Genomic DNA, 12979 nt, shown 5'->3' with positions numbered 1-12979 from the left:
TTGTTAAATGCATGCAGTCCCTTTCCAAAGTAAACTCTCAACATGGATAAAACAGTGTTTTTAGATTTAAAGCCAAGCCAACACATTCTCACTCCCACCTTGTCTCAGATTGATGTTTGGTCATGGACTTTCCACGTCGACATATGACACGTAGGTACACTGGTGGGATGTCTCAAATCACATACTTCCGTTAGTACACTGCCATGTAGTATACTATGTGCACTATCTACTTATTGGAGTAGTGTGTAAATTTCGACAGGGTAGTGTTGTCTCAAACCAAACATGGCCGTTGTGCACTTACTGGAAATGACAACAGTATAGTGGTGCTTAGTGCAAAAAACACATGTATTATACAATGCAGCGATGTTCACGGTCGCACAGTCCTTGGCCGCCATTTCCAGTTTGAAAAGTGGTCCCTCCCCTTCCACTACGTAGCCAAGATGGCGACCATTGAGGGTGAGAAGTGTCCATAGTTCCACACACAACTTCTTGACCATTTTGAGTGCACCATCCGGGAACTCATAGTGCACTGCATTTTTCCATATTTCTCAATGTGAGCGCACTTATGCACTCAAAATATTAAGTGTAAGTACAGAAGTACACGATTTGAGACATAGTATGGATGTGTTGGTTGTTGATGTCCTGGGATGCCATGTCAACTTTAGCCTGTTAACGGCAAACTTTACCATACTTTTACTCCGAAGTAGAAGTTTGAGCAGAAAAACCAACTGGGTATTTGTACTTGTACTTTGAAGTATTTGTTGACTTCTACCACCAGAGTTGACACAGACTGAAGAAACACAATAAATTCATCCAACTTCTCAGCACTTCAACTTGAGTTCAATCTTGAGTGGAAAGAAATGAGAGAATGAAGAAATGAGGAGTTGTTTACCTTTTGCTCCACAAAAGCACCGTTGCTCTCATTTACGAGTGTAACTTCTGTCACCTGTGGACTCAACAGAGGCGTATGCACAATTACAGTGAATGCAAGATGGCAGATTGACAGATGGACCTCTGATCTGATGGAGAAGTCAGTTTGTGCCCTGAGGTGACGAACGTTATGCTACACTGTGGCCTGTCAATCAAACTCAGCTCCAGCATCTCTACGGCGAATACAGAGAAGGACAGAAAACAGGACTAAACCCAAACCCAGTGCAAGACCTTTAATTGGTTAATTGATCCTCATCTGCCAATCAAGTGTCTAAATTATTAATTGAATAGATGACAGTGTTGAGGAGATCTGTGGAAAGAGTCAGCTTGATTGGGAGAGAGGTTTGAATCCTGATGGGTTGTTATGGTGATGAGGGTTGTTATGGCGATAATGGAAGGTTCGTCATTGAACAGAGGAAGGTATTGATTATTTGTCTGACAGCTTTATTGCCTTCATGTTTCCCTGTGTAAAGGATTATATTACATTTTGCATTCATTTTTCTTTTCCTAAAATGTCTGGATACAAACAAATTTTATAAATGTCTTTTTATTTTATTCCCAGAGTCTTTTATTGTTGTTTATTTCTAACACAAATATATGGCTAATAAAATTAGAATGAATGAAAGTAGCAGAGGACTTTCATTTTGACAAAATTAAATACATTTCCGCAATTAAAAGGCAAAAATTGGTGCATAAAACTTCACCAGAATGTGGGACATTAAGTGTTTGATGCTCAGGATTTCCTAGGGGAGAACCCCAAACCTCCGGTTTCATATGTGCTGTGATGAGACAAAACTGTTTTAGAACTTTGCAGAGAAATTGCATTGGGACTTACTAAAACACGTGAATGAAAATGACCATAGCAATGATCATTTCAAATGGTGAAGAGGTCATTTTTCCCGATCTGGAGGATTTCAAAATGCCCAGCAGACACAAAACAGTTGCAATTCTAATGTAACTGTCTTCTTTGTGGCCTATTCACCACACCGGAGAAACATTCAGGGGTAAACACAGTGACTTTGGAAATAAGAACCAGCAACGCATACAGCAGCCTTAAGCTTTACCTGGAGCCATGGGAGAGCATATGGCACATGGGCCAAAGGATCACCTACGCAAAGCACTGAATGCTATCCTGTTACCCTGTGGTGACATACAACTAGTTGTTGCCACTGACAGCTGTTGCTCATGAATGCCACACTCGTGCCAAGCTTGATGTTGAAGCCAAAACAACATGTACTGTATATCTTAAATTAAAGACCTTAACATGTGGTTAACGTGATGGAGTGAGTGAGAATGAAACTACTTCTGGGAGGTGATGAAAAACCAATGCCATGAGCTCCTGGAACCAACATATAAAACAAGACTAACACTTAAAGTTTTTTTATTTATACCAGAAAAAAACAATTCGTTCAGTAATTGGCGATCCCAGTGGATGTTCTTGGATGTATTTGTAAAATACATAAATTACAATTGGTATCCACTGTAAACCTTAAACAGGTACTTTATCAATTAAGTATAGCACTTTCCTGTTTTCTTAATCTATTAGTTAAATTATTTTGGTTAAGGTTAGGATAAAGTTTGATTAATGGTTTCACTCTGTGTAACATACAAAAAAGTCCTTCAGTCCCTGTTGTGCATTTCCGTAAAAGTCGTTAGAGTAATTGACCTTCCTCTTCATACAAATATGTACAAACGTCCCACGAGAACTTTCTTCTTAAGCAGTAAAGCAAACGAAAAACAGGGATTCCAATGCATTATTTTCTGCTCAAGAGCCAGTTTCTCAAACCTTTAGGTCACCGCCAATTTTCTATCACGCATGCACTCTAAGCAGTTTTCTACTCGTATTCCCTCGTGTGTCTGGATGAAATGAAGTGCAAGAGCATAATGCACCATATTGATATCTGACATGTCAAAACACAGCAAATTACTATCCCATCTTAGAGGCTTGCAAAGTCTCTGACCTGACCTCAAGTACATAACATCCGCACTTCGTGCTCATCAGGTCCCGTCATTCTCCAGTCGACAAATGCGTTTAGTTGCCTGCTTCTCTAAGCTATAAGGTACTATCGTCCTTTATTATAACCTGCACTGTCACCAGGTTCAACAAGTTCATTTGAAATGGAAAGCTCCAAAACTGACAATGATTTAATCGTATTATACTGTAAGTACTGATAAAATACTTTACTGTCAACGTACTGATATCACTGATGTTAATTAATTAATTTATCATTTCAAACAAAGGCATAAGTAGATTTTTATTCCTATAGGGGAGGTCAAGGTGGACGAATGGTTTGACGAACTGTGTTGTTTTGACACAAGAGACCTCTGTTTGGGTTCCATCCCCAACAGTCCAACACATTCTCCCTCCGACCTCGTCACATATCCACGTTTGGTCATGGACTTTCCATGATATGATGCACAAGATACCCTGGGTGTGTTGGTTGTTGACATTCTGGGACACCGTGTCAAGTTCTGCCTGTTATATGCATTGTCTTCTTTGAAAATATACTTCTGTTTTCACAGGAAATTTACCCTTAACATACAGTGTCTTTCAAAATAACACACTAAATGGGTACAACACCACAAATTTCTGTTTTCTTCCTTCAACAACTAACGCACATGGTTAGGTTTAGGGGAAAAAAACAAGGTTTGGCTTTATAATCTTGCGGGACACAAGCACTGCTCTCCCGGGTGAAAGTCAGTGTCTGTTGGATCTATCCACCACCCCTGAACTCAGACTTTCACCACCTTACCTTTCGTTCTTGTCTCGCCACGTTTTCCCCTGACACCGCTTAGTCAGGGGAGTAGTGAACTATAGTGGTGACCAGCCGCGTATCATGCTGACATTAAAGGACGGCTTTTCTTGTCATTGCCCAAGCGCTGAATTTCGACGACCTCAGAGTGATTCACATTAGGCAGCATATCCTCATACAACAATTCGGATGATATCTAACAAAGTAAGGCCCCCTTAATGGTGTCATCATGTTACGTACTTAATGTAAAGTTATGTACTTAGTATAGAGCTACGTAGGTTAGGTTTAGGCGAGTTATGTAGGTTGGATTTAGGAAAAGAAACATGGTTGGACATTGTCACATTACATACTTTATGTAAACTTACATAGGTAATGTTTAAGCAAGTAAAGTTACGCAGATTAGGGTTAGGAAAGTAAAGCTACATAGGTTAGGCTAAGGAAGAGAAATATGTTGATGACATACCTTAAAATAGCTCAAAGTTCACTTGCTTTCACACAAGACATGAACACCAGTCTCCAGGGGGAAAGTCCTGTGTTTGTTTGACACATCCACCACCCCAGCTTGCCTCCTAATGTGGACATTCGCTCTTTATAATTCTTCCTTCTTTACTCCCGTCAAGTGATGGCAGTCTCTCCAATTATGTGGATTATATACAAATTCCTAGCTCTTGATTACATTGGTTATATACAGATTCTGGTACATGACTTATCATAGATTTCATAGGCTACTGCTTTAATGTTAAGCTCTGGGAGATCTGAGCGGTCATATAAGTACTGTTCATAAGAGTAATGTATTTTGTCAGTTAGTCTGGAAGACTTGTGTATTCAAAATACCCTTTTTTCTCTCTTTGGATAAAAAAAGGTATAACAAATGTCACGTTGAGCTGATGTCTGACTGTCTGCATGCTTCTGTCCCACAGGTACATCATGAAAATAAGGATGATCTGTAGCTAGAGGGGCCGTCCTGCAACTCAAAGGACACAGACACAGTCAGGTTCTGCAGCTCTCAGACCATCCATACAAGGTCTGTGATTGGTTGAAGCATGCCTGACAAAGGAACTGAACTCTTCCTTTACTGGAAGTCACTGTAATTTAATTCAAATACATTATTAGACAATGTATTCTCATATCATACAGTTTGTATGATATCCTCGAAATTTGTGCCCCACAAATGATGTCACGTCCTTAACATACACTTACATAATTAAAGTAAAGTTACAGAAGGTTAGGTTTAGGTTATAAAAGTTACATGGTTGGGTGTCTATAGGTTTGGCTAGTAGAGTTACTGACATTAGGTTTAGGGAAAGAAACATGGTGAGGACGTACCTTAAAATGACTCAAAGTTCACTCAAAGTTCTCGCAGGTCCAAACACACAACTCCAGGGGAAAGGTTTTTTTGTGACTCATCCACCACCCCCAACCTGCCTCCTTACACGCGCTCAGGACATCTTCCTTGTTCACTGCTGTCAGCACGTTGGTTACATGATCACAGCTTTTCAAAATACATGAGATATGTATGAATGTGGATGTGTTGCTTTTCATAGGAAAACATACCAAACATATGGAAATTTGTGAGAACAGCCTGGATTAGATTGTAAAGTTTGAAAAAGAGGTGTCGTTTGAAAAAGAGCCCCTGTTACTTGTGCAGAGTTACATGAATCTATGTACAATCGTATGAAAATAAAACACAGCTAATTCAAGATATAAATAAAGGTATTTAATCCAACAGACTTCAGCTCAGTTTCTGTTCTGTGCTCATATGATCTTTTACTCATATTCCCTGGTGTGTTTGGGTGAAATGAAGTGCACGGGCATAATGCACCGTATTGACATCTGGACATGTCAAAACACAACAAATTACCATCCTGCCATCTTGGAGAGAGACTCCCTACGATTTGATCCATAGATCATCTGCACTCTGCACTCATCAAGCTGTCTCACTCATGGGGGCATTAATGCGTTTTGTTGATTTCAGCGTTTCAGAGGCCATTAAGACAAGAGAGAATGGAGAGCACAGAAAGTTACAGACCTACCTACCTCCATGGTGAGTTGTTCATGTTTTGATGGACGGTGGTTTGCATTAGAGGCTGGAGTCAGCTCTGGGTTTTTTAACAATAACAATATAAGGTGACCATACATGATCCACTCAAAATTGTGTAATGTATTTTCAAACAGCAGTTCAAGATTACCTTTGAAGAACACACACAGGTGACCCTCTAATGATGCAACAGATGCACACATATGGACACGCACGTGTTAATACACTCAAAAAGAACATGAACTATCAAAGCAACCATACAGAATCACATAGCAACACACACACACACGCTGTGGATCACAGGCATGTTTACAGACAGACAGACAGAGCAGACGGATGAATAAATGATGTGTGTGATCTATAATGAATGCCTCTTGTTCATTACACATTCTCACATTCAACAGGCCATTCCACAGGCCACAACACTGTCCTCACTGTCTGGGTCTTTAAGTGGCAGATCACAAATGTGTCAGGGAGGCAGAAATAATCTCATTGGTTCTTTCAAACCGCAGATGACCACAGGAATTTATTTTGGCTGAAGGGGCGTCAAAATATGACTTCAAGCAAACATCTGTCTCCACTGGCATCAACAGAAGATGAGATTTAATGGTTTATACAACACATTTATGGTGTGTTATACAATTAAACCTTTGGCCAACTAATAGCTTATAAGCTATCAATTTCTTATTGCTACTTAGTTAGCATTTTTGCATGTAGGAACTGACTTTGGAGCTATGTGTTGCTGTGTGTGTGCCATGTACTTGTAACAGTTTGTTAATAAACAGAAATTTCTGTTTGTAATTAATTATTATGAATAGCAAAATAAAATGTAGCATGAAAAAGACATCCTAACTGTACCATAAATGGCTCACAGCTAATGACACACCCTGCAGCTTCTCCTCTCTAATTTAGAATTTAAAATTTAAAATGGGAGAAAATGTGCATGATATTATATACAACAACAGGTGATAAAACTTCATCAAACAGTTCAGACATTTTGAATAAAGTTTAACTGTAAAAGAAAGAATTGATAAAATAAATAAATAATGTCTTTAATGTCTTTGTCCAACAGCTTTATGGGAAAATTTTACTGGTATTAACACATCTAGTGTCAAACAAATTATCTAAAAAGTCAGCCAGGTCTCACTCTCAACTCGTCAAGTACAGACGCTTGGTCTGTGGCCCTTGGCATGAAACAGACACACCAAGGCACCCTTCACAACACCTTCAAACAACTGTCATAGACTAAAGAGTGAAAAGGTCCACATGGGGCAGGGGGGAGGGAAGGTGGATGGTCAAACAAACTCCGGACTTTTACTTGGGAGCCTGCTGTACGTGTCCTGTGTGAAACTAAAAGTCAATGGAGTTATTTAAATAACAACATAGTGTGGCAGTATGTGTAGCACGCTATGCCAGTGACAGAAGTCATGTGACACAAAGTTTTTCATTTACCTTCCTTAGGTTTAGGTTTAGTTTATTTTGAAAAGAGCTGCATGCATGCAACAAGCAGAAACTGTGTATTTCCTGTGAAAACAGAAGTTTATTTTTTGAAAATACACAATGCATGTAATGAGTGTATTGACACGTAATTGACATACAATCCCTAAAAATCCCTTCATATGATGCCAAGGGCCACTGACCAAGCATTGGTATTTGACAAGTTGAGAGTGAAAGCAGGTTGATACAGTATGTCTCAGTTTGTGGTAACAGTTAAAGCACATCAATAAGAGTTGGAAAATTAAGGTCTCCTTTTTAACTAAATTAAATTGATCATACTGCAGTCTGCTGAAAGACTAGCCAAAAAAATCAAGCAAAACATTGCTGGCATTGTTCAACATAATCTCATTCCTACTTGTCTATATCTATATAGCTTCACTATAATAATGACCCAGACAGCCTTTTGCATTGTATCTTGACTGTGACACCCCTCCCACTGTCTGCAGTTGACTGACATGGGAGAGTGGTTACCTTGATGAAGCTCACCTGGGCCTTCCAGGCTACAAAGCTGCCTCATGTTTTCACCTGCTCACTCCCTTCCTGCAGCAGACATCCACCTGGCATCATTGCTTTTTGTTTGTACCTACAACACCTCCACAGCACACCTTACACACATTCATATATGGCTTCCATTAATGACTTTGTTGACCTACACACACCATTTATTATTTAAGTAATCTTAGTTTAATACATTATGTTTACTGTTTGAGCTAAATCTTTTGTGTGGACTCCCTGCTCATCACATTCACTGAGCCACTTTGTGACATGACACAGGGTCAGCAGATCTTGACACAGAAGGGGTCACCTGAAAGTCACGTGACTAAGAGGGGATCGGCAGTTAGGTTTGGGTATTAAAATCACTTGGTTAGGATTAAGAAAAGATTGTGGTTGACATATGTCATGTCAGCTGACTAACTCAGTATTTACTTAGCTTCACATGGGACACAGTGGTCTCCCGGGTCAAAGTCCTGTGCTTCTTAGACCTATCCACCTCACCTCCCAACCTCCTTAAGTGGATTTTATTGCTCTTTATACTATGCCTGTTGATCTGACTGTGAAATAATAATGCAGATGGCTTTACATTGGAGTTATGCTGATGCATTTCATGTAGATGCTAAAGGATGCCCCCGTTGTCCCAACAGTCACATTGGGAACACTGGCCAAGCGGTGTACTTTGATACCCTTGGAGTGAGACTCACCGGCTGCATTGTTGCTACTAGCCAGTTAAATGGTAAACTAGCCAGCCAATCTCCTAACCTCAAGAAGTCTATTATCATGAAAACAAATCTCCAGCATCCAGCTAACTTGTGTTTTTGTGTCCCTTTTGGCTCCGCCCATTAAGATCCAGAGACAAATTCCAGCGCATTCATTGGCTGATGGTCCTGGTGATTCACAGAGGACACAAAGACTAAACAAGAAGCAGACCGAGGATTAAACAGTAGCTAGTTGAAGCTCAAAGATCTGGAGAGCGCCCTGAGGGTGAGAAGGGAGGAAGAGAAAATGGGGTGGAGGGATCGATGGTGACTATGTGTTGTTTTATAGATGCTGTCGTATAACTCCTCTCTCTTCCTCTCCTCCGCCTCCTCCTCCTCCGGCCCTCTCAATTCTTCTTCCAGGCACAACATATGATGGATGTCGGAAAGGAGCAAGTGTGTGTTTGTGTTTGTGGCTGTTACAGTATCCAATGATCCTAGTTTTTAGTTTTTACTTTTCAGGGGAAGAAAATCTGTGAAATTATCTAAATCATTTTATGACGAAAAAAAAAGCACAGTGCCTATGTAAGCCACGGCCTCACAGAGCTGCTAGCCTGGCTGTAGATTTGCAAATGAGTTGTTGTTGATGACATAGATGCTTATGTGAGATTTTTTTAGTATGTCTGAAACCTTGGCATGAAACCAATAGTATATAAACTGCATACTATTTCTAATGAAATACATATGCAAACACTGGACACTGCAATGGAATAAATATCCCTCAATGCAATGAATGCTGTAGAGGACAACCTTCATAACAGACAGTGACTAAAACAGCTGTGTAGCATCAATAACACTTCAGTTTAAGTGTAAGTATATAATAAGTGCAAGATTTCACTTTGCTGGGCAATTATCAGTAGATCTGAGATTGGCACGGGTTGCCATGGTTATGTGTCTCCAAAACCAGCAAGGAAGCACTCAAGAAGTGATGTAATTATATTAAAAAGAGTCATACTACTATTTATTTATGCAAAAGTATGTTGACCGATAGAACATATATTTGGTATGTAGTGTATAGTATGTGATTTCAGACAGAGGGCTTGTTTATTGTTGGGTTGTTGTTTTTAAATTAGCATGAACATACATCATTTATGGTAAATAGGTAAACATACTGAATCCTATGTAGGAAAACACTGTGAAATCGTCCAAAGAGCAGTTGTCAGTTTTCAGTATTTTATGGTACAGTCAGTTTTCCATAACCCTCAAAATAACAGTAACCTTCATCATTTCAGACATAGAAACCAAGTTCATCAATCCAAGTTCATCATCAAGTACATCAAAAGCACAAAACTGTCACAATATGATGTTACTGATCTATTGAGAAAAATTAGAACTCAAGTTTTTGATCATATTTTCTTATGTGATGTTACTATGTTTAAGAAAAATCAATCAAATGACCAATAGTTAGTCATCAGGAATTCTTTCTTGGAGTGTCCCTTTGAATCCACCAATAATACAAACATTTGCATAACTTTTTTTTTTTTTTTTTGTTATGTTGTCCTCTGCTATTTTTTTTATTCATTTCCCTTTTTCCTATTTTCCATTTTAGTGATTATAAATCTTTTTCTTTTCATTCACACTGTATAAAAAAAAACATGTTTCTCGCAGCAAAGCCCTGTCACATTGGCCGGGGCAGGAAATAAGAAGGACGGGGGGAATTTTTATTTCTGGTCATCTGGAAAACAAGGTCCCCTTTTTCAAAAGCCCAAATCAACCTTTGACCCTCATAGCCCGGTCCCCGCTGGGGCTGATGGCGGCAGAACAATAGGACCTGCAGGCCAGTGCGCTGCTCTACAAGTGTTACAGCGCCAGGGGTCAGCCATGTTACCATACGTTCCTGTCGGGACCTCTTAGAGCTGGCTTCACTGCACACACACACACACACACACACACACACACACATACACACGATAAAAAGTTAAACTTAATTAGTTCTCCTATAATTGGAGGAGTAATTGGATTTTCTTGTGGGTTACTGATTCGGCTCTCACTCATCATCTGTTCAAATGAATTCAAGCAAAAAAGATTCAGAGGCTTACAAATGACAATGGACATGAAATTAAATTTCCATTTCTGACAATGTGTAAATGTTTCTGCTCATTGTTTTTTCTACCAGACACATATTTTTTGATTGCAGTGAATGTTTTGGTGGCTTCATGGTCTGAATAGCTATTAACATATTTTATTATTATTGAAATGTGGGCATCAGGAATACTCCTCAAGGATGATGCAGTGTATACTGCATAAACCAGTGACACCAGACTAGCTCCATGGTGTTCACCAGACAAAAAAGGACCCTTAATCAACTTAAACAGTTGTTTAGGGTTTCGGTAACTCCAACCCCACAGTTTTTCCGTTAACCTGAGTCTCAAATCACTTCACCTCTTTGAAATTGAACAACAGATTTACCTTTTCTTCCAGGCGTGGTGGATTGTTTTAAAAAAAAAATCCTTCTTCTTGTCCGTCATTGTTTTGAAGACAAGAGGAGATCACAACAGCTCAAACCGACACACTCCTCTGGTATCTCCTTGGCTTTGTGTGATGCGTGGCGCTGCTCATTGTCAGCAGGTCAGACTTTTGTTTCTGGGCGTGTGTGAGTCACCTCAGGTGTGTGTATCAGATGACCTGGATGTGCTCAGCTGGCGGGAGATTCAAAAAGCTGAAAGCATATGTGTGAGTAAACAAAGGGCAGTCAGTGGACATCATTTGGGGTGTTCAGTGTATGTAAAAACAATATTGTTCTCCATCTAGTTTGGCCATTAGCAGTATATCTCAAAAAATGTTTTGTGTAAATGTTTGATGTCATGTTGAGCCAAGGGCAAAAATTAACAATATATCAGCAGTAAGTAAGTAAGAAAGTAAGCAAGTAAGTAAATTTTATTTGGAAAGTGCCTTTCAGTGCCTGAGGTAGTCCATCATGGATTCCATTGTGGATTCCACCTCGGATGATGACAAAGAGTTAAAATATTTTAACTTTAAAAGGCAATCATATTGGTATTCTCTGCCAGCCTCACCTACTTTTACCATCTCGTGTACTATAATGACAGCCGGTTTGCAATTCCACATCATTGCAGTATTAGTTAAAGGGAAACAGGATTAGATCATTTTCTTTACATGCAACTGGAAGTTAATTTGTTGGTCATAGAAGACTCCCAGGTTAAATATGTCTATTATAAAACAGTCTTACCTGTTAGAGCTGATTATCTATTAACATTTATTATCGTTATTATTAGTATTATTATCATTATTATTATTTGCTATTATGGATAAATCATTTTCTTCTTCTACTGTATCTCTTCTTCCTACTAATTACTTAATACTGTACCTGGAATGTTTTAACTCAAGAAGAAATCAATCATTTCTTGCAACCAACTAACTGTATGTGTGTGTGTGTGTGTGTGTGTGTGCGTGTATGTGTGTGTGTGTGTGTGTGTACCTGTACTTCCCTTTGTGTCCTGAGTGGCTGTCGTTTGGCCTGAGGCCGGGCAGATAATGCAGCATGGATCTATAGTAGCAGCCACATCTGTCTCTGCGCTGCCGCTCTCAGACAAACCTCCCTCTGACTGCTGCTGTTAGCACTATTGACCTGACGCTCTCTGCTTGGTGTCTGTCGCCGTCTGTAAAACAGCTGACCAACTGAAGTGCCTCGCAGCCGTTTACCCCCTCAGGAATGACTCCAAACAGTGCATGACGCTTAATGATTAACTTTTTTTTTGCAACAGGGAGATCTGTTTCAGCATGAAAGCAGTCTGACAGTGTGATGACCCCGGATCATCATCTGGAATTTACTGTGAGTCACAGTGCTCTCTTCACACCCAAATCTTACACTCGTGTACATTAAACACTATTAACTTTACTGATGCCCACAGTTCATACTTTAATCATTTAATTTAAGCTTTAATTTGCTTTAATTTTTTTTGCATAAATATATTTTATTAACACTTGATCACAGTGTGTCTCCCTTTCATTATAGTAACTTGAGCCAGGTTGTTACAGACAGCAACACATAATCTGGCTGTAGAAAAAACTGTTATTTGTTTTTGTTATCTGTCCTCTCAACTCCACTAGAGTTTAGGGCAGATAGATAGATAGATAGATAGATAGATAGATAGATAGATAGATAGATAGATAGATAGATAGATAGCCTTTTATCGTCTCATGGGGAAATTTGTTTTCACAAACTGTCAACAACATTTGAGTACAAAAAAACATCACCAACAAACACAATGCACAAACACAACCAGACATGAACAACTGACACATATATATCACACTCAGGAGGGCTGGGTCCATACAAGGTTATTGGGGGAGGTTATTGAGTGCGGAGATGGCAGAGGGGACAAAGCTCTTGTTAATACGTGCCCGTCTCCATCTCAGGGTCCTGTATCTGTGCCCAGACGGCAGCAGTGTGAAGTGTGGGTTGAGAGGGTGATCCGAATCATTGGTTATAGTTCGTGCTAGACGTGTGACAGATCAGTGGTTGAGTTCTGTGAGGTTGGGTGTGGGAT

The 12979-nt window shown here is 39.6% G+C and overlaps 1 long non-coding RNA gene across 1 annotated transcript; it reads right to left on the bottom strand.

Moving 5' to 3' along the window:
* Nucleotides 1-9461: 9461 nt before the first annotated feature.
* LOC125898992 (uncharacterized) lies at nt 9462-12073 on the bottom strand. The gene is made up of 3 exons (XR_007450698.1): nt 11908-12073; nt 10881-11130; nt 9462-10336 (listed from the first exon to the last, which is right to left on the bottom strand). It is a non-coding gene; the product is annotated as an uncharacterized LOC125898992 (long non-coding RNA).
* Nucleotides 12074-12979: the final 906 nt, after the last annotated feature.

This window comes from Epinephelus fuscoguttatus, linkage group LG12 (assembly GCF_011397635.1).
Source record: "Epinephelus fuscoguttatus linkage group LG12, E.fuscoguttatus.final_Chr_v1".
Taxonomy (NCBI): domain Eukaryota; kingdom Metazoa; phylum Chordata; class Actinopteri; order Perciformes; family Serranidae; genus Epinephelus; species Epinephelus fuscoguttatus.
This window is presented reverse-complemented; position numbering and strand designations above follow the sequence as displayed.